We start from the raw sequence: 21815 nt of genomic DNA, 5'->3' as shown, positions 1-21815 counted from the left end.
ATAGTTTAAATGCCTCTAACTTGAATGCAGTCCTCCAGAACCAACACAGTAAGGTGGAGGTATCCTGAGGCAAGGAGCTTCTCTCTTAGAATCATGGAATGTTAGAGAGGGAAGGGAACTGGAAAAGGTGTAATTAGATCCAAACTGCTCGTTTTACAGATGAAGGAGGGAATTGAGGCCTAACAGACTCTAAATGATTTAACTGGGGTCACATAGTTAATAAAGAAAGCTTTTGCCACCAATATATTACTCTACCCTTAAAGAGGGTTTCAGTTAAAGGGGATCAACTGCAGTCCAAAAATGTTCAATGGAAAATTTCAGAAATAGTTCATAAGTTTTAAGTTGCTACCATTCTGAGTAGCCATGAGATCTCTAGCAATCCCACTCTGACCAGCCCTGGACATGAATCATCTGTTTGTCTAGCACCTTTTATATCCTACCTGATAGTACAGGAAAAAAAACATAGTATATATAGGGTTCTGTACTATCTGTAGTTTCTGGCATCTGTTAGGGGTTTTGAAACATAGCCTCCCCCAGATAAGTGGGGACTGCTGTACTTTGATCAAAGATGTCTCTCCAGTTTGAAACCTTCTCCCCTTCTTTATATCTTTTTCACCCATTTAAAAACCCACCAAGTCAGAGTGTCTTTCATAAGATATATACTACCCAGAAATTATTCATAAGCCAAGCAATATTGTACTTAATATACTAAGAGAAGCTTGATTGGAGTCATAGAGACCAAACTGGTGATCTGGATACAAATTTCTAGTCAAATACTCTACCAGCTAGATGACCTCAGTCAAGTTACCTAACCTCTGTGATGTTCAATCTCAGAATCTTTAAAGTTGGGGCAATAATATTTACCTCACCAAGGCTGAAGGTTGATAGTGTTTTAAATGAGATAATATGAAAAAATGCCTATCTGCTTCTGCTTCTTGGAAACACTGATTTCCTTTTTCCCATGGGGCTTTATAGAAGAAAAAAGTCACTCATGATAAAGGGTGAGAGCATTTCTTAGATTGGTGATATGGTAGGCACAATAATGGCCCATCGTAGATGTCCACATCCCAAAACCTAGAATCTGTGACTATGTTACCTTACGTTCTAAAACAGACTTTGTAGATATGATTAAGTTAAGGATCTTGAGATAGAGAGATTATTCTGGATTTCTTGGTGAGTCCAAAGGAATCACACAAGTCCTTATAAGTGAAAGAGCAAGAGTCAGAGGAAGTGTGAGGATAAGAGCAGTTTATGTTCTTTCAGTACACTTAAAAATCATTCCAGGATTCTGACTTCTGTTGTTACCTGTGAAAACTTAGCTGTTAGTGTGACTGTTTTTTGAAGGTCACTGGTGTTTCTTCCCCTCTGGCTGCTTTTAAGATTTTTTTTTTCTCTTGGATTTTGATTTTCTACTCTTGTTCTATGTACGTTTGGAAGGGTATTTCTTTTTATTCATGATGCTTGGAATTTATTGGGACTCTTGAATATATCAATTGATACCTTTCATGAATTCTGGAAAATTCTCAGACATTACCTCTTCAAATATTACTTCTGCCCCATTCTTTCTTCTCTCCTATAACCCCAATTATAAGTATGTTAGATCTTCTCTATTCACTATTTCTCTTACCTTCTCTCTTTTATTTTCCATGCTTTTATTTCCCCATGCTTCACTTGAGTAGCTTTTTTTCTGTTTCCTGGATTACTAATCTCTCTCCTATAGTGTTAAACTCATATATTGAACTGTTAATTTTTTTTAAATTTTAGGTTCTAGAATTTCTATTTGATTCTTTTAAATATCTATTACATTCATTTTTATAACATCAATTTTTTTTTCTTTTGCCGGAACTGTTGATCTTAGCTTTTATCTCTTTGAACATAGTGGCATCATTGGTATACAATCTTGGTCTCTGATAATTCCAATATCTGGAGTCTCATTGCATCTGTCATTGGTTCTTTGTTCTAGGTTATTTATTATGCATTGTTTAAGCTGGTTCTCATTCATGTTGTCTTGTTACTTGATTGTCTTTGTAAGCTGGACATCATAATTGAAACACTTGAAGAAATAAAGTGAGACCTATGATGATTTTTTTTCCATAAGGGATTTTATTTTCTTCTGTCAGGCACCTTGAGATACCAACAAACAGGATCACCCTAACCCAGATGATTGGGAACCTTGGAAAGACTGCTTTAGTTTGGTTTGTCCTTACCTCTCAGAGTTCTGTCCTGAGAACCATCCCAAAACATGGTTTACCAGAATCACCACTTTCGACAAGTCCTAGACCCCATACTTCGTTCCCTTAAATGTCAAAAGTGCAGTTGAACCTCTCAGCCATCTCTTTTGAATCTGAAAATGCACACCTCCCCCTACCCCAGGACAAAAGCACTCTGAATGCGTAGACGCTGTCCCTTTTTGCTTCTCAGCCAGGTAATTCCTCATTCCTTGGTTAGTTTTTTTATTATTTTATTTTTTTAATTTTTTAAAGTAGTTTTTTAAAATTTTAATACAATTTTTAAAGTTTACTTTCCATTGACAGTTATTACAAAATGTTGGCTATATTCCTCATGTTGTACAATATATCCTTAAGACTAAATTACACCCAATAGTTTGTACCTTCCACTCCCCCAACTTTTTGATGATTTTAAAATGTTGTTTCAGGATATCTCCTTACTCGGCCCCAAAATGAGATATTGTAGTAGATTACAAAGGTAAATGCGTAATAATAATGACAACAATGACAAACTTTACTGCTTATTGAGTACCTTCTACATAACAGTCTCTTTTGACATCTTACACTCATTAACATACATAGAAAAAAGATGGGAGATTTGGATTCTTGTTTTGGCTTTAAAACTGACTAGCCAGGTAACCTTGGACAAGTCTTTTACCTCAAGTCCTTTGCCTCAAATCCTCTGTGAAGGTCCCTGTCAGTTCTGAAATTATATTGTTCAATATCTACATAGACTTGAAAGTCCAAGGTGCCTTAGGAGAAATTCCACAGTAGTATGCTAAATACTGCAGAGGCATTTCCCTTTAGCCCACCTGCATTAGTTTCCTGTTACTGCTGTAACAAATTACCATAAATTTAATGACTTGAAGCAACACAAATTTCTTGTCTTACAGTTTTAGAGATGAGACGTCTAAAATGGATGTCACTGGGCTAACATCAAGATGTTAGCAGGGCTGTATTCCAGGAAGCTCTTGAGGAGAATCCATTTTCTTGCCTTATCCATCTTGTAGAGGCTGCCCACATGCTTTGGCTATGGCTCCCTTTCCGTAATCACATCACTCCAACAATATAAGCACTATAAAATCAAAATATTTAAGAAGAGTAGCAAAGAGATTGGAAAGGAGATAAATAATGTTCTAAGGTGCTCTATACATCTGCCTCTTCTCTGTATAGAAGGACTTTCTCTCCTTTTCCATACACATGGCTGTGCAACAATGGCAACCTCAGCTCCAGAGTTCAAATAACCACCATTCAAGAAAATGGCCATCTGGCTTAGTTTCAGTTACAAAACCTGAGGAGAAAGCAACTGATTAGCTCAGTTTTTATAGAAGTTTACTCCTAGTCCAATCAAGTTTGTCTAAGGGAGTAGGGTCACAGAGTAACAATGTGGCTTACAGCTTCTATTCTGTGTGTTAGGAAAGCATAGAGAATTATCAGTGAACGATTGTTGCTTTGAACTAAGCAGACACTCCAAAGGTTATCTAACACATCCACCTGCTGAATGACAACACATAGACAAATCCTGATGGTTGGGGAAGGCAAATCCAAATTCATAGATATTTAACACATGCTATCATTCTGACTTACTCTATATAAGTCAATGCCACAATCTCTGTAGGAACATGACTTTGTTTCTAACACACTACAGGCCATAGTTTAGCCTTATTGTCCCCAAACTTTGTAAAATACTTACCTCTATTAGTATAACATTTTAAAACATGCAGCTGTAATATCTATGTGTAAATATTATTTTATTGAGGCATTATATGTTAACATTCTTATACCATGAACATATGTATAAATATAAAATTTTAGAGGGTGAAACAAATAAGATTTTAAAATGTCTTGCTAATTATACATAAAGACCTCATATTATCATTAGTGAATGTTAATCCATATTTCAAATTGTCTTCTTGAAATTTGGGGGCTTATTCTTGTCAAATCTGATTATATCATCACTTTTTTTTATCTATTATGTGGCTGACAAGAATTCATAATAGAAGTAGGTAAGTTTTGGCTCTGCTAATTTCTTGTCTTTTGCTTTTATTTTCATTATTAGTGTTAACTGTGAATCATGGTTTCTTAGGAGTCTTTTTAAGACAACTGGGCATTTTGTGATGGTTAGCTTAGTTAAAGCTGGAGAATATAATCTATTAGTCTATGTAACTGGGCTTTCATAAACTGCCATGTATTGTAATACACTGCAGGTGTAGCGTATTAAGTGCCTGTGTGAGGGAATCCTTTAGAATCCTCTATGTTGGAGAGGAAATCCCCCTCTTTTGCTCAGGATTGCCCCCAACAGGAGGGACTATGTAGGAAATGAAAGACGTTAATGATTCAAAGTGCCTCACTTTCATGGGTCCTTTCTGCAATTCGAGACCACTGTTCCTTTCCACTCAACTTTTCTCTCTCTGACACATGCCCACTTCGTGTTGGATAGGGGTTGGGAGTGGCAGCAGGCATCTTTTTGGATCTAAGTGGAAGTTGATTGGGGAGGTACATTAAGTTTGGGGTTAATGGGGCTTCTGTGATACTAAGATACAAGGCTAAATGTCATATCATGATCTGGGTATGTCTGACTGTGCTAGGATCTGGAGGTATGTGGGTTGTGGAGGAGAAACAAAGCATTAGATATTATTCTTTGGAAAATTAATCTAAAGAAACATGAAAAATTGTAAGTGGAAGATTTGGTTCTCATTAATGCATAGTCAAAATAAAAGTCTTTACTGACAGGAATATACTAAATAATGAGATATAAAATTATCAACTTACTATACAATTTTTTCTCTTTATGAGAAAAATCATGTGAAATTGAAATTCCTGTATTTCTTTTCTTCTTCTAAACAATTTGTTTTCATGCCTTACTTTGTATTCATAACCTTTTTGTCCTTTTTCTTTTTGAAAGCTCCCCAAATACAGACATTTCAGGCCCCAGAAGACCTAAATTCATGCCTTCCACATACTTTAGTGATATAAAACCATTTGACATATGAATTGAGTGAGGACACTAGTGTCAACTTATATATTAAATATTAGTTCAGCTTGGTTTTTCTATTTTTTTCATTAGAGAATACTTTATTAGTTTCTGTAATCAAACCCATGTAGACAAGACTTTACATATTTAATACAGTGTATTACCCCTGTACAAATGGAAAAAATTAGGTTCAATGTTTCTATTTTTAAAGTAACCTCAATATTTATATTTAAAACAAAATATTTTTATTTTAAAAATAAAATTTTTAAAGTAAAAAACACAATACTACATGATCTAATATCTTTCCACATCCCAATGAATAGATTTGTGTACTGTAAGTCAGAGACAATTGCTATGGCTAAATAAAGACTTATTGCAAGTCCAGAAAAGTGGAGCATTCCCTCCTTGAATCAGTCCATTCCACATGTCAAGTACTGCTGTTAACCAAATTCTGTTAGACTGAATCATCTAAAATTGCAGTTTTTTTAGGTCAACAATGATCAAACAATGACAAATTCATAGGTTCATACTAATATGCTATTTAGGATGGATTCAGCTTTAAGTAAAAGAAAGAGGACTCAAACTGACACTAACAATAAGAAAACATATTGTGTGGGTATCAGTAAACACACAAAATTGACTATGAGGCTTGAGAAACAATTTTGGAAAACAGGCAGAAAAACCAAAGGAGGCAAAGTAGAGTCAGGATCCTGCTGCAGAGATAAATTGCCTAGGAAGCTTCTACTAGCATTGTCGCCAAGAGATAATTGCTGTAACTCTACTGGACTCCACCGTTAATGGTTGCTCATTGCTAGAATGCCACACCTTTAACTGAGCTGCAGCTACCTCGTACAAGCTCTAACGGTTGTTCTTTTGTACGTTCCCTCAAGATTCAAAGTCCAGGGCTAGAACATCAGGCCTAAAACAAAGGCTTATGTACACACTGCCAGGATGATCAGATACTGGCCAAAAAAAAAAGTTTATTTTGAGTACGTATAGACAAAATACTGGATGAAAATACTTCCAAATGTTAATATTAGTTTTGGGCAGTAGAATTGTGAGTATTTTTCGTTTCTTATTTATTTATACATTTCTGTTTTCAGTATTGCTAAATATATGTTTACTAACTTTATAATAAAAAAAATTTTAACTTTCATTTTAAAAATAGAGAAGCATAGAATTAAGATTCTATTATGCAGTATAGCTATACATTTGTACTCAGGATGGAACTTGGCATTTAGAAACTTGTAATCATAATGAGTTCACATACCTGATTAAAAAAATAAAAACATCTGAGGCTACACTGTAGTTTGCCATAAACTTTTTCAGCATTTGTGTGAAAATATGTTTAAAAATTAAAGTTTTTGCCATGATTTTAAAGTTAGTTGTTTGTTACAACTGGTCATACTTTGTACTTTGTACAATGTATTTGTCTTTGTGTTTTTGATGATTTGTTTCTGGAGATTACTGAAGGTGAAAATGGAAATATAAAGTCCAAGTGAAGGACTGGACTTTGGCAAAATATAGTAACATTAGTATGAGTGGAAGACAGAGAGACATAATAGGTAGCCTTCACACCAGGGAGAAAGAAGGTGGGGAGGTGGAAAGTTTTTTCTCATCTAAAAGGAACTAGGAAAGGAGAAAATAAAGGAGAAAATAAAGAAAAAAGAAGTATAAATAGAAAATACAAAATAACATGATAGTTTATGTCCAAATACATCGGGACACAGTCAATGCATATCAAACTAAGCTCACCAATTAAAAGACCTAAGTTATCAGAGTCAGTTGCTCTTGAAATTATAAAGGAGACGTACCTGAACAAAGACTTACAGAAAGGTTAAAAATAAAGGGGTACAAAAAGGTGGAGCAAACAAGTAGTACAGCTGAAGCAAAGCTAGCATAGCTATATTAATATCAGATAAAAGAAAATTTAAGAGAATTTAACTATTAATAAAAATAAAGATAGCAATGCATTTCTTTAAAGAATGTTGGAATGCATTAAAAAAAATAAGGTAAAAGAAATATCACTGTCTTGGGTATTTTTTTTGAGTAGTTTCCTCTGCTTTTTTCCCCTGCCTGAAAGTAACTGTGTATTTTTATATGCCATAGAAAATTAATATATGATAATTACAGAAAAATGTAGACAATGCTGAAAATTAAAAAGGGCAAAATAAAAATTAATCTTATACCCAGAGATAATCCTATTACTATTTTATGTACATCCTTCTGATATTCTGATGCACATGTATAAATATACATTTTATTTTTTAAAATGGCATCATAATATATGCCACTTTTTCACCTAAGGATATAATGTAAATGTTTTACCATACCAGTAAACATTCTTTTATGTCACTTTAATGTGTGTGTATTATCCATTGTGTGACTTTACCCTAGTATTTCTCAATGCATATTTTTACAGTTGAAATAATACTGTGTATCATTTTTCATCTTGTGTTTTTCACTTAATATAAAATAGGCAAAAATAAGTTATTAAGATTTTTTCCTTACATTTGAATGATCAAGTAATATTTTACATCTGTGCAAAACTTAGTTATTGCTCTACTGTTAAATTTTTAAGATGTTCACATTTTTTCACTTATAAAGGCTACAATAATAATTTTTCAGAAAAATTTTTAATGAAATTTGGCTCCTCTAGATTTTACCTCAAACTTATTCTAAATACAAGAAAGGCATCAGCAAAGCATTAATAAAATGCCTAATTAGTAATTAATATTGGCATATTTAGCTTATTTGCCCTAGGTAAGTCAAATCTATGATTAAATAATGTTAAATTTAATATGCTGATTGTATTCCTAACAGTGTAATCAGTCTTCTTAGGGAGTCTATGCAGGTAGAAACTTTGTGTCTGTTTTACAAAACTTGAGCAGTTTATTACAATTTTTGGGTGTTAGAAACTTTTCAAGTTGTTTCCTTGCTTTTTTTGATATTTAATGGATCAAGTCTGTGATTTATGTGATACTAAGTCTTTGGTAACTTTGGTAATTGAGATCTCCCTATCACAAAGTTATTCTTCCCTGAACCCCTGCTTCCCTTAGTCCAAAGGGCCAGCCAGGACAACGGGTGGGTGTCTGTTGCCTGAAGCTGTAAATGTCACAGGAATCATGGGCATGTGCAAAGCGTAGAGTTATCTAGAGAGCTGAGCTGATGAAGTTGGAGAAGAGAACTCTTCTGGATCTTCAGACTGAGGGTGAGGGGCAAAGGCAGATATTAGAAGTCAGAGAACTATACCTGGAATAGAAATTCAGAGGTTTGAGAACTGAAGAAAAAGATAGATTCGGTGAAGAGTCTGTAGTCTGGGCCTGTCCACCTACCTGGTTAGAAGCAGTTACTGCTGGCTTTATTGTGTTTATCTCTCTGTGGTCCAGGAAGTGTGTTCAAAGAGTCAGGAGCAGAGCTACCACCAACATGCCCTTCCTCACTCCTTACACATACCTCCTTCTTTGGGTTCAGTTGTATCACAGCTTCCCTATGTTACCAAACAGAAGGTTCTTGTATTGGTTTCCTATAGTGTCCTAGAATTTCTACCATAAACTTAGTGTTTTAAAAACAACACAAATTTATTATCTTACAGTTCTGAAAGAAGTCTGAAATGGGTCTCGGTAGGCTAAAATCAGAGTGTTGGCAGGAATGTGTTCCTTTCTGGAGGCTTTAGGGGAGAATCTATTTCCATGTCTTTGTGATAAAAGATCAGTCTTCAGCCTTAAACAATATTTAGTGATAACCTTTGGCTGTGTGATTACTTGCACAACAGCCCTCAAGCCTGCATCATGGAAGTCCCTTTTGAAAATTAAGCAGTCCCAAGTAGAGCACATTCTACAAAGCCTACTTCAGATGCAGACCCAGAGAAGAGTGGACAGGGAGAATCTCCCATAGGACAAAATTTGGGGTCATGGAGAGAAAATGGCAATGATTCAGGAGAGAGATCTCCACTTCCCACACCTGTCCACCCCCAGGCAGCAATAATAGCAACTGCCATATGGGTAACCTAGGTCCACTACCAGGGCAGGGAGTCTTTGCAATTCCTGATCTGCAGGGTTTGCTAACTACTATGAACCAGAAGCTGCTATGTCTTTCCCATTCTTCTTTTTTTCAAAATAAATGTTAAAAAAACTATAAATATATATATATATATATATTTTAAATATATATATGTGTACATACAAATAGTCAATGCTATTCTTGTTTTACAATTTGTAACAGGATGATTGGAGGCAGATAACTTTCTTTTAGTTTATAGGCTATAGATTGTGAGGAATTATATGTGGATGTTATAAATAGAACTGAGAATTAACCATTGATTGTGAACTTAGAGCTGGATGCAGGAACTGGATGGGAATTTGTTGGTTTATGCCCCAAGAGAGGAAATAAGTGTGTGGAAAGAAGGGTGTACATGGATATTTGGGTGACGAGAGGGGCAGAAAGGGCCAGAGTTTATTGGTTGCCCCTCAATATGTCTCCTCTTCTTTATTAGTTTTAGAAGTCTTTAGTTTGGCAAACAGTTACCCAGGAAGACAATATATTTCCCTTTAGCCTTACTTGCAGCTAAATTATTCATATAATTAAGTCCTGGGCAAAGGGATCTTAGTGGGAGTGATGTTTTGGGCTTCTGGGTTGCACTCTTAAAGGGAGTGGCACACTCACTTTCTCTTTTCCTTCTTGCTGGTTGAAATGTGATAAGATACGGAGTCATCTGAGACCATGAGGGCCAAGAAGACACCATAGGGATAAAGAAACAATAAGATAGAAGGAACTTAGACTCCTGACACTGTGGAGCGACATACCAGATTTTCACATGAAAGAAAAATACCTTTCTTCTGTGAAGCCAGTATTATTTTAAGCCTTTATTTGTGTGGCTGAAACCATAACTTAACTTTCACAAAAATGTTGAGTTTGAGGTGCCTTTAAAAAAATTCTTATGAAAAGTGTCAAACATACACAAAAGTAGAAAGAATAGTATGATAATTTCATACTCATACTCAACTTTAACTTCAACAACTATCACTTCATCTATCTGATTTGAGCTAAACCCACACTCTTCCCTCTTTCCACTGAAGTGTTTTGAAGCAACTCCAAACATCATATTTCTTCTATAAATATTTTAGCATGCATCTCTAAAAGACAAAAATTCTTTTTTTTAAAGAAGAATTTCAAATGCTTTTGAGTAAAACAAATGTAGGTATCTAGTAGACAGTTGGGCATATCTCTTTAACATTCAGGGGAAAGGTCTGGCCTGAAGGTACTGCTTTGAGAGATGTCCTCCTGGACAGTATTTAAGGCCTTGGCAGTAGATGAGATAACCAAGGGAAAGTGACCTCCTGAGTTGAAAAGAGAAAAAGTCTATCAGTTTAGATGAATAAAATTTCTTTCACTGGTGTCAGGTAGCATGGGGTATTGTGAAAGATAGGGTAAATGCACGTGGGTAGGAAACTTGTAGAGACGTTGCTTTCACTGCCCCAAATCCATTCCTCGTCTTGCTTTTCTTTGGGGTAGAAAGTTCCAATCTTATTTCCTCAGTACCAGTTATTTGCTCAGGGATGGTCATATATCTGAGTCGCAGCTGATGAGACCCAAGGAATGTTTGCTGGGACTTTTAAGAAACCCTCTCAGTTCTTCAGCAACTACTTGCATCTGCCTGGATGGTGTGGTGTGATGGAATCTGCTGGAACTGCTGTAGCCATTTTGTTATCATAAGAGGATTCTAGAACCACTGAGGGCCTTGGTGTAGAGTCTAACGATGAAGTCAACACTGAGTGGAGAGAGAGAAAACCAGTCCCTAAAGACACAACTTGTGCTACAGCTTAAGCCTCTTAGAGCCAGCCTTCAATGAGCTACCAATTTGCCGTTATTGTTTAAATTGTTTGAAATTGGATTTTCTGTCACTTGTAATACAAAGTGTTCTGACTAGCAGAGTAGGCCATCAGGTTAATGTTTTTCAAGACCTGGAGGAACACCTGTGCTGGTCATCTTAGTTTTATCATCAGCAGGCAATTTGTTTGTGTAAGAAAAATAACTAGATGACATCTTCCACTCAGTATATTTCCTTGATGTTCAGTAGCAATAAACACAGATTGCTTTTTGGCAGATAGCAGGATTTCCTGCAGGCTTTCTCTAGTGGCTTACACCTTGTACAGATACTGGCCAGTTGACAGGGGTAATGGTGGTACTTAAAAGTATGGGTAAATAGCAAATGTGGAACCAGCTCCTATGAAAGAAAATGTTCTGCATAGAGAAATACAGTGAGTTGTGTATAAAATTTGCTTTGATTATGGGATAGATCTAGTTCTTCTCTGTAAAAGAATAGCATGGAGTATTGCTCTAAGACTTACCTAATACACCCAACCAAGTGGACAGGAGGAGGGAAAAATATATCTTTTTGAATCATATCCTTCAAAATTGCAGCCAAAGACAGCAATTCTTGGAGGTGGATATTTCTTTGACAAAATATTGGGAGGAGGGAGGGTGGGATGGTGTTAATGGAGGGCTAAAGCAGATGAAATGTACTGTATTGATGAGGGATGACCTCAACCTTCAAGAGTATATTGAATTCCTGGGGCCATCATCAACTGAATGTGGTTTCATTCTGCAGCACTGACACTTCAAGTAATCATAAGCAAAGAGTGCTCAGTGGCAGGTGATGTGGACAATCACTAAAGTCACCTCTCAATGATTTTTTAATATGCAGAAAGGGGGATCCCTGTTCCCTTTTCATGCTCCATTGAGAAAAAATGGCACCCCTAGGACTATTTGCCAGGAAGAGTATTCACACTTTTTGACAGTGATTTGTGGGGGAAATTAGCTGAGGTGACACATTTCTTACTAGGTAAATGGAAGACAGCATATGAATGTTTTAAAAAAGCAATTTACATCTATTTAAATTTAACTCAGAGGACTACAGCTTGTTAAAACTCCATAGACAAGGGCCTATAGAGGACGGGTTTATTTTTATTTTTGTTTTTAGTACCTAAAACTCAGCATTTAGAGAAGCCAAACTGGATTTATTATTTTGTTATAAACTATGTATGAATATTTGCATTAACAAATCAAGTTTCTTCTTTGGAGTGCAGATTCTAGGGTGACAGGATTAATAACCATATTTGCCAATGTTAGAGCAGGGAGGGGCAGCTCCCTTAGAAGAGAGCAAAGTATCTCAAGTGTTTGCCAGAAACTCCTGGAGACAAGAGTACAGAGCCCCCTGCTGGCAAGGACTAGCAAAGAAAAACAAAGGCCAAAAAAAGTAGACGCATTCATGGAAATAGTGTGAAAAATAATGTGAGTCAGACCTTGAAGGTTTACGATTGACAAGGCAGATTAGGCTTATTGTTATCCTTGGCAGGAGAAGCTGAGAGTTTGCAGGGTTGGAGGACCTTGGTGTGTCCTGAGATATAGGTGTAAAAGTTGACCCAACTAGTACAAATGAAGATGGCCGAGGACCAGAGTAGGTGTTAAAGAATTAGTAGAAAGGGAGAAGTGACAGCCAAGTCACAAACCAGAGCTACAAGTGTTGGTCTCAAAGGGTAAAAGTTAATTGGTCGGTGTAGAAGTGGCATTTCAGCTCCAAGGGCAACTTTAGCCAACAATTTCTCTAGAGCTGGAAGGAGTTTTTGAGATGGTAACCTCTGGAAGTTTCTGGCCAGCATCCTAGAGTGCATATTCACCTACTATCTCTCTTCACCCTCCTCCTCCAACACCCACCCCTGGGACCTATTTGTGAGAAAGAGTAGGAGATCTGGCTTTAGGATGACTGTGGAACCTCAAAGAGGTCACTATTTGAAATTGCTGCCTGAAGCTATTGGGCCCTAAACTTCTGGGTCACCCCTAAGCATTCTATTTCCCTGAGGACAAGGACTGTGGGTTTTCAAAAAAATCTTTTCAGCCCCTCTCCCCCCTGATACGATGCTTGGGTCATAGTAGTTGTTTAATGCATATTTGTGAAGTAAATGAATGAATCATTAAACCAGACCTGTGGGAGGCCTATAATGTGGTGAGGTCTCAGAAGAGTAATTCATTTATAGGTTCATTTTCCTTTCACTTTATTTCTATTGTGTTCTCTTCCATAAGAGATTTGGAAAGGCTTACAACAATACATATGATCCAATAGAAAATATGAATGAGGGAAGGGTATGGCTCAAGTGGTAGAGTGCATGCTTAGCATGTACAAGGTCCTGGTTCAATCCCCAGTCCCTTCTCTAAAAGGAAATAAACCTAATTACCTCCCCCTACCTGACAAAATAAAATAATTAAATAATATGATAGTAAATAAATATTTAAAAATATATATATAAATAATAAATAAAGCCAAGATCATTAGAAATATATATTAAGCAAAAACAAATCAGTGAAACGAATTGAATTATACAAGCAATAGATTCCATATAATTATCTAAGCTGAGCCACAGATATGGATTTGAGTGTTCTGCTGAAAAAAAAAAAGAGAAAGTCAATCATAATTTTCATGACTAGAAAGGCAAGACATTCTAGTTTCTCAAGCTTTTACTGGAATTTAGTTCTAAAATAAATTTCTGGTATGGAACTTTATATCTGAGGCATTGAGTAATGTGGCGAGCAGTGTCCTTAACGATATTCTTACAGCAAATTCAATTGGGTATTTCTAAAGCTGTGTCTTTTTTTTAAAATACATTTTTATTGAAGTATAGTCAGTTTACAATATTGTATCAATTTCTGGTGTACAGCACAATACTTCAGTCATATAGGAACATACCTATATTCATTTTCATATTTTATAACCATAAGTTACTACAAAATATTGAATATAGTTCCCTGTGCTATACAGTATGAACTTGTTGTTTATCTATTTTATATGTAGTAGTTAGTATCTGCAAATCTCGAACTCCCAATTTATTCCTTCTCACCCATTCCCCTTTGGTAACCATAAGTTCATTTGTCTTTTTTTTTTTTTTTAGATTCCACATATAAGTGATATCGTATGGTATTTTTCTTTTTCTGGCTTACTTCACTTAGAATGACATTCTCCATGTCCATCTGTGTTGCTGCAAATGGCATTATTTTATTATTTTTTATGGGTAAGTTGTATTCCATTGTATAAATATACCACAACTTCTTTATCCAGTTATCTATCAATGGACATTTATGTAGTTTGGTGCAACCATTATGGAAAACAGTATGGAGATTCCTCAGAAGACTGAAAATAGACTTACCATATGATCCAGTAATCCCACTCCTGGGCATATATTTAGAGGGAATCTTAATTCAAAAAGATACATGCACACCAATGGTCATAGCAGCACTATTTACAATGCCAAGATATGGAAACAACCTAAATGTCAATCTAAAGCTGTGTCTTAGTAGGGTGTTTCTAAACCTGGTGCATGACCCATAGTGCAATTCATTGAAAGCAATTTTATGGGATACCAAGGGAATATGGTTTGAGATCAAAACTTTCTTAAATTTTAGCTAAATCAAAATATATCTAGAAAATCCATAGGAGTACAAGTCCTTTAAACAACACTCCACTAAGATCATCTGTCTGAACCAGACCTCTTATAAGGGGTGGGAGCAGATCATTGGAGCTTATATCTTCTCTCAAGGCCTAAAGGATGATTGTTCATTTAGGATGGTAACATATACTATAATTATCAAATAAGATTTTTACAAGCTTTTATGAAAATTGAGGCACCTAACTAAAGCCTTTTTCAGGATGGATGACTAGCTCTCTTTCTTGGTTATCTATCACTGCCTAGCAAACTATTCCAAAGCTTAGTGGCTTAAAACAACAATGGTTATTATTAATATCTCTCATGGTTATAGGGTTCAGCTAGGCAGTTCTTGCTCTGTTTTTCTCATGCAGTTGCAGACAGTGTCTGCAGCTGGAATCACCTGAAGGCCTGCTCACTCACATGTCTGATACCAGGTTGAGAAGACTCAGTCAGCTGGGGGCTGGAACATGGGCTCCTTGGGCAACTCTATCTCTGTGTAGTCTCTACATGTGGTCTCTCCAGCAGCATGGCTTTAGGATAGCTGAACTTCTTATATGGTAGCTCAAAATGAGACAGAGAGAGAGAGAGAGAGACAGAGAGAGAGATGGACAGACAGACAGAGAGAAGAGAAAGGAAGAGAAGAGACTTAGATAGAAATCATATTACCTTTTTTGACCTAGCCTTGGAAGGTATTTTTGTAAAATACGGTCTGCCACACCCTCCTCATTTCAAAAGTCCACCAAAGAGTAGCTATAACCACGACAGAACTGTTCTTAAGAACCTATTCCAGTCCTTCAATAAATGAACAAATTCAAGTCCGCAAAGTTTGTTTTTGTTTGTTTGTTTGTTTTTAAATCATCATGGAGTATTGATGAGGTGACTTAGCATGGAAGATTTTCAAAGAAGATTTTTAACCGATCACTCACCACAGACACAGAAGCTGCATGATGTTTTCATGAAAGTCCAGTTTTGAGCAACATTGAGCCATTCCTAATTCATGTCTCCAGCAGGCAGGAATGTACCCAGGTCATCCAATGGTTTTCTGTCATTCAAAGTGCTGGTAATAAGAAAGTGTGGGAGGGAGGAGAACATAGTCTTGCTTTAGACCCTTCTATGTAGTTATCTGGTTTGCCAGGAGACAGAGCTGTCAGGAAACAGGTACTGATTCTTGCTAATAAGGTAAAATGCAGCTGTTGTATGCAGCTTTTGTATAAGTACCAACAACTGGGGGTTAATACTGTGCTCAGGAACCTAGAGTCACTCTAGTTCAGGGTTAAAGGCAGAGGAGAGATAAGTTAAAAAGCAAACAGGAAAAAAATTCTATAATTCATTTACTGCATGTAAGTTTTTAAGTTGTGCCCATTTAATTCCAAGAATGTGAGGCCACTAACAGTCTATTATATTATTTTTGATATTTTTTCCATAAGGTAATAGTGGGGTATCTATGCTTGAAACTTGTATAAAATATTGATCCAGAAATCCTCAGTCTGACATATCTTAAGGAAGAAATAGACATCAAGTTTAAATGAAACATTTAGCAAAGAGGTCTATATTTTAGAAGACATCATTTAGAACAGACTTTGAATAATTTTGATAGCAGAAGGTCTTCATCTGCTGTGTTATTTAAATTAAGCCTCCTAACCAAGTGAAATATATGAGGAGATATTCCTGGGTACCAATGAAGACCTTAGGGACTACAAATTTCAATGTAGTCTTAGGAGGACATTAGCAGGAAGAAAGGGAGCCCTCCCAGTTGTCAGCTGAGATTTGTGCTTTTTTGTGCTTACCATAAATGATTGTCTCCAGATCTGTCTTCATTATTGGTTCTGGCAGTAAAAACCCAGGCCTCCCACAACATTCACTAAACTGAATTTTAAGCTATAGGTTTAAATTTAAGGAGATGCCGTCTGATTCTTCTGTGGAATGATCACTGCACCAACCCAAGTAATGATGAGAGGAATACTGACTAGAATTCTGAACTCCCAGGACTTCAGCTTCCACCTGCCTCCCAGGTGATGTCCTCAGAAAGTGCTCTTCAGACCCTTCTCCTTCGGAGACTCCGTGGGAAATGCACTCAGGTAGTGTAGGGAAACCAGGAACCTCTGTTTACAGACCCCCTGGAGTGTCTCTAGCAGATACTGGTCATTGTTTCCAACAGTTCTTGGGAATAGAACCCCCTAGTGTTTTTCTTTAATTTTTATGGAGAAGTAATACCCATACACCAAAAGCACCAATTCTAAGTGGATAGCTTAATGAATTGTTGTATCTGTATATACTTGTGTCATTACCACACAGATCAAATTATAGAAAATTTCCAGCATCTCAAAAGATTCTCTCTTGCTTCTTCCAAGTCTGCACCCCAGTTCCACGGAGAGGAAGGGTGGGTAATCACTATTCTAACTTCTATTATCACTGATTAGTTTTGCCCCTTCTTGAACTTTGGACTAATAAATTATGTATTCTTTTAAACTTGGCCTCTTTCATTCAACTTAATATATATGAGCTTCATCATGATGCATGTGCCAATAGTTTGTTCCTTTTTATTGATAAATAAAATATATTCTATTTTATGAATATACCTTTATTTATTTATCTATTCTTCTGTTGATGGGCATTGGGTTGTTTCCACTTTGGCTAATATGAATAAGGCTGTGATAAAAATTCTTATGTGTGTCCTTTGTGGACATGTACACTCATTTCTCTTGGGTAAATTCCTGGAACTGGAATTGCTGTCATGTGGTCAGATGCATTTAGTTTCAGTAGAAACCATCAAATTGGTTTACAAAGTGTTTATACTGTTTTACGTCAACAATGATTAGAATCCCAGTTCCTTCACATCCTTGCCATCATTTGGCACTGCTGATCCTTTTAATTTTAGCCATTCTGGTTGATGTCTAGTGGTATTCCATTGTGGTTTTAATTTACATTTCCCCAATGAGTAATGATGCTGAGCATCTTTTTGTATGCTTATTGGATGTTTGCATATCTTATTTTGTAAAATGGCTGTTCAAATCTTATGTCCACTTTTAATTGGTTTGTTTATTTTTTCTTATTGCTTTGTAAGAGTTATTTGCATATTCTGAACATAAATCTTTTGACATAAATATGTATTGTAAATATCCTTTCCCAGTGTGATTTGTCTTTTTATTCTGTTAATAATATCTTTAAAAAAATATTAAGGAAGTCCAATTTATCAATTTTTTTTTTCTTTTTAGTAGTGCTTTTTGAGTCTTGGTTAAAATCTTTGCCTACTCCAATGCAATGGTATAAGTCAAGTTTCAACTAGAGAAAGTAGAACCAGTAGGAGATTTATATATTAAGAGATTTATTTTAAGGAATTGTTTTATGTGAAATGGGGCCTATTAGGCAAGTTTGAAATCTGTATGGCAGACTGTCAGGAAAGACAGGATGGAACTCTCAGCATGGGCTGGAGCTGATGTCCACAGGCAGAATTTCTTCTTCATCAGGGAAGCCTCAGCTCCATTCTTAAGGCTTTCCATTGATTGAATCAGGCCCACCCAGATTATTTAGGATATCTCCCTTTCTTAAAGTCAATTGGTTATGAATTTTAATCACCACTGCAAAATGCCTTTACTATAACACTTAGGTTAGTATCTGTTTGTATGACTGAGGACTATAGCCTAGTCAAGTTGATATCTAAAAATGTCATCATATACAGAACAGTATGGAGGTTTCTCAAAAAAAAAAACTAACTAAAAATAGAACTACCACATGACCTAGCAATTCTACTCCTGGATAGATTAAAAAAAAAAAAGAAAATACTAATTTGAAAAGATACATGCACCCCAATGTTTGTAGCAGCATTATTTACAATTGCTGAGATATGGAAGTAACCAAAGTGTTCATCCACAGATGAATGGATAAAGATGTGGTATACACACACACACACACACACACACACACACACACACACACAATGGAATACTACTCAGCCATAAAAAAGAATGAAACTTTGCCATTTGCAACAACATGCATGGACTTGGAGGGTATTACGCTAAGTGAAATAAGACAGACAAAGAAAGGCAAATACAATATGTTGTCACTTATATATGGAATCTGAAATACAAAACAAACTAGTGAATATAATAAAAAAGAAATAGAATCACAGATATAGAGAACAAACTAGTGGATACCAGTGAGGAGAGGGAAGGGGGAGGGGCAAGGTAGGGGGAGGGGATTAAGAAGTACAAACTACTATGTATAAAATAAAGAAGCTACAAGGATATATTGTACAGCATAGAGAATATAGCCAATATTTTATAACAACTATAAATGGAGTATAACCTTTAAAAATTGTGAATTACTATGTTTTACATCTGAAAACTATATATGTACATCAGTTATACCTTGATAAAAAAAGATCTTCATAACATGTTTTTCTGTTTTTTCCTATCTAAGCCAGTTATGGTAATTCTATGTCCCTTTCAGTCATCCAGCAAGTATTTATTGAGTGCCTACTATGTGTCAAACTTATTCTCAGATCTGAGAATACAAAAATAAATATGGCAGATAAAGTCCCTGCTACGGTGGAATTTCTCTTTGCAAGTAATTGGTTAGAAATTAAGTATGTGACCTGGTTCTGAGCAATGGAGCCTGAAGGGAAGTATGCTGTGAACATCTGGGGAAGGTGTTAATTCTTGATAAAAGGGACACTTACAAAGAAAAACTCCCTATCTTGCATATGGGATCACTTGACATTTGGTGGTGCAGCAGTCATGTTCTGACCCTTAGGGTAATACCCAGCGAATGACAGAGGACCCAACCCAGAGCCCTGGCATCTTTGAACTCCTTTATTAACCAGTTCTGGAATGGCCCATCTCTGGTTTTTTTCATGTGACATAATTAAATATTCTTATTGTTTAAGCCGCAGTTGGGCATTCTACTACATGTAGCCATAGATTCAGAGATTTCTTAGCATGACACCACTGTTCTCTAATACTTGTGCCATAACTCACCTCTGTTTCTTTCATCATCCAGCTCCAGTCTTAATTCTGTCTTTATTCTTAAGTCTTAAACACTTAGAATTCTCCAGCTCCCATTCAAACTTGCTTTGGCCTCTAATGAGCTAAAGTGACCTCTTCTGCTGAGGTCACTCTATCCTAAATTTTCCACATCAAAAAAATATCCACCTCAATTTTCCTGCCACATTCATCTTCCCTTTCTAGTTTGGCTTCCATCTCCCAAAACCCCACACACACTCAGCCCCATTTAAAGGGGTAGGCACTAGATGGTTATATAGTATTTGAGCCACATAGTTGGTACATTTTTTGATGCAAAGCTACATGAAATATAACTTTATGGAGAAGCAGAAACTAAGTGCCTTGCCCAGAAGCCAGACTTCAATGATCAAAGTGGACCTAGAGCAGAGTTGAGAGAACATATTGTCCTAGATAGAAAAAGACAGAGAATAGCTGTCCAGTGATTCCTGGATACCATATGGCCAAACTCTACTTACTGCAATTGAGTTCCTTGGAAGTCCCCTGTATTCTCACACTAAAACTCTTTCCTTAAGCCACCCTGCAAGGCTTTCTGTTTCTTGCAAACAAATCACCTAGACTAGTGGCTCTTGCAGTCCCCAAAGGGGCCTTATTCTTTCAAACGTACAATTTTCTCTGTTAGAGAATGTTATCAAGCCTTTGGGAGGTAAGCCAGGCACCTGTTTAGCACACTTACAAGCTGCACCAGCAATATGTTCTGCAGATTCTAGCTTAGGATTCTATAACAGGAAACAAATCCTTCCTCAGAGTAGGTTCCTAAATTCCTAGAATTCACTTTCTTGAGAAGCTGGGGGTGAGCATTTAACTCTTCTGTCTTAATTTGGGTCAGTTTATCTGGAAGCAGTTTATTTGGAAGGTGACACAAGGAAGCAGGAAAGTGAGAACAAGCAGAGAGACTAAAGGCAGGAAGAAAAAGTCAGTAAGTGGTACATTATTGGGCTGGTTACCACTGCAGGTGACTGGGGCTCAACTCCACTGGAAATGTTATGAAAACCCATCTAGGATGTGCCTTAGAATCCACCTACTCTATCCGCCATTGGTTGAGGTTTGTCCCCAGGGCATTAATTCCTGTATATTTTTAGACTGTCCTGCACAGGCTGAGGGAACTCTTGTGACTTTAGGAAAAAACCTAGAGGCAGAATAACAGAGTTATAGGGGCACTCATTGTGGACACAGGCAGTGAGTATGGGAGTTCAACTTCAGCCAAAATCAAAGGTGGGCTGAGAGGATGTCCCCAAACCATCTTCTACATCCTGTCTTTGGAGTGAGGGTTTTATGCTAGTATCCTTAGACCTGACTGTGGGTCCCCAAAAGCAAGGACCCTAGAAGTACATATGGTAATTCTTTGAGACAGAACTGCTATCTGCTAACCCAAACTCCATGTGGTTTTCTTCTGGGAGCCAACTGACTGAGTTCCAGCCAATGGGATGTGAGCAGAAGTAATGTGCACCACTGCCAGCCATGGCCAATAGAAGTCCACCCATGGTTACTTCTCCATGTTCTTTGCCCACCTGCCGGCTCGCTGTTGATTCTCAAGTGACCTTTGAAACCACATGCTGAAGGTGGCAGAGTCTCTGACCACCTGGGTCCTTGAATAACTGTGTGCAACACAGCATCTCTTCCACTCCCTCCTCCCCTTCCTGCAGCCTCACCTCACCCACCTAGAACTGCCCTGCTCTGAAAGAGAGGAGGAAACTTCCATGGTGTTCAGGTCATTATACATTTGAGGATTAATTTTTTACAGTAGTTAGTCTACCCTAACTAATTTATCCACCACAACATCTTATCATTCCCCAGGCATAGAAATGACTCCTCTGGTGTCTCTGAAAGACTTGAAAGTTTAGAAAGATAAATGATAAAATGAATACATACACAAGGTAAAAAAAATAATTAAACACTACCCGAGAATCTAAAATCAAAGTAAAAGTCTCCTGTCTCCCTTCTCACCCCATTTCCAGCCCCACTCCTGTTAGGTAATCACTTAATTAATTAATTAATTAATTTTCATGGATACTAGCTTCATTCCATTGTCAGCTGTGTGTTCCAATACTGCTTTAATGATCTCTTGGTGTCTCAGCTAATTCTGCCTGAAAATCTACCACAGGTACTTGCTGCT

The sequence above is a fragment of the Vicugna pacos genome, chromosome 12 (assembly GCF_048564905.1).
Source record: "Vicugna pacos chromosome 12, VicPac4, whole genome shotgun sequence".
Classification (NCBI taxonomy): Eukaryota; Metazoa; Chordata; class Mammalia; order Artiodactyla; family Camelidae; genus Vicugna; species Vicugna pacos.
Note: the sequence above shows the minus strand (reverse complement) of the source record.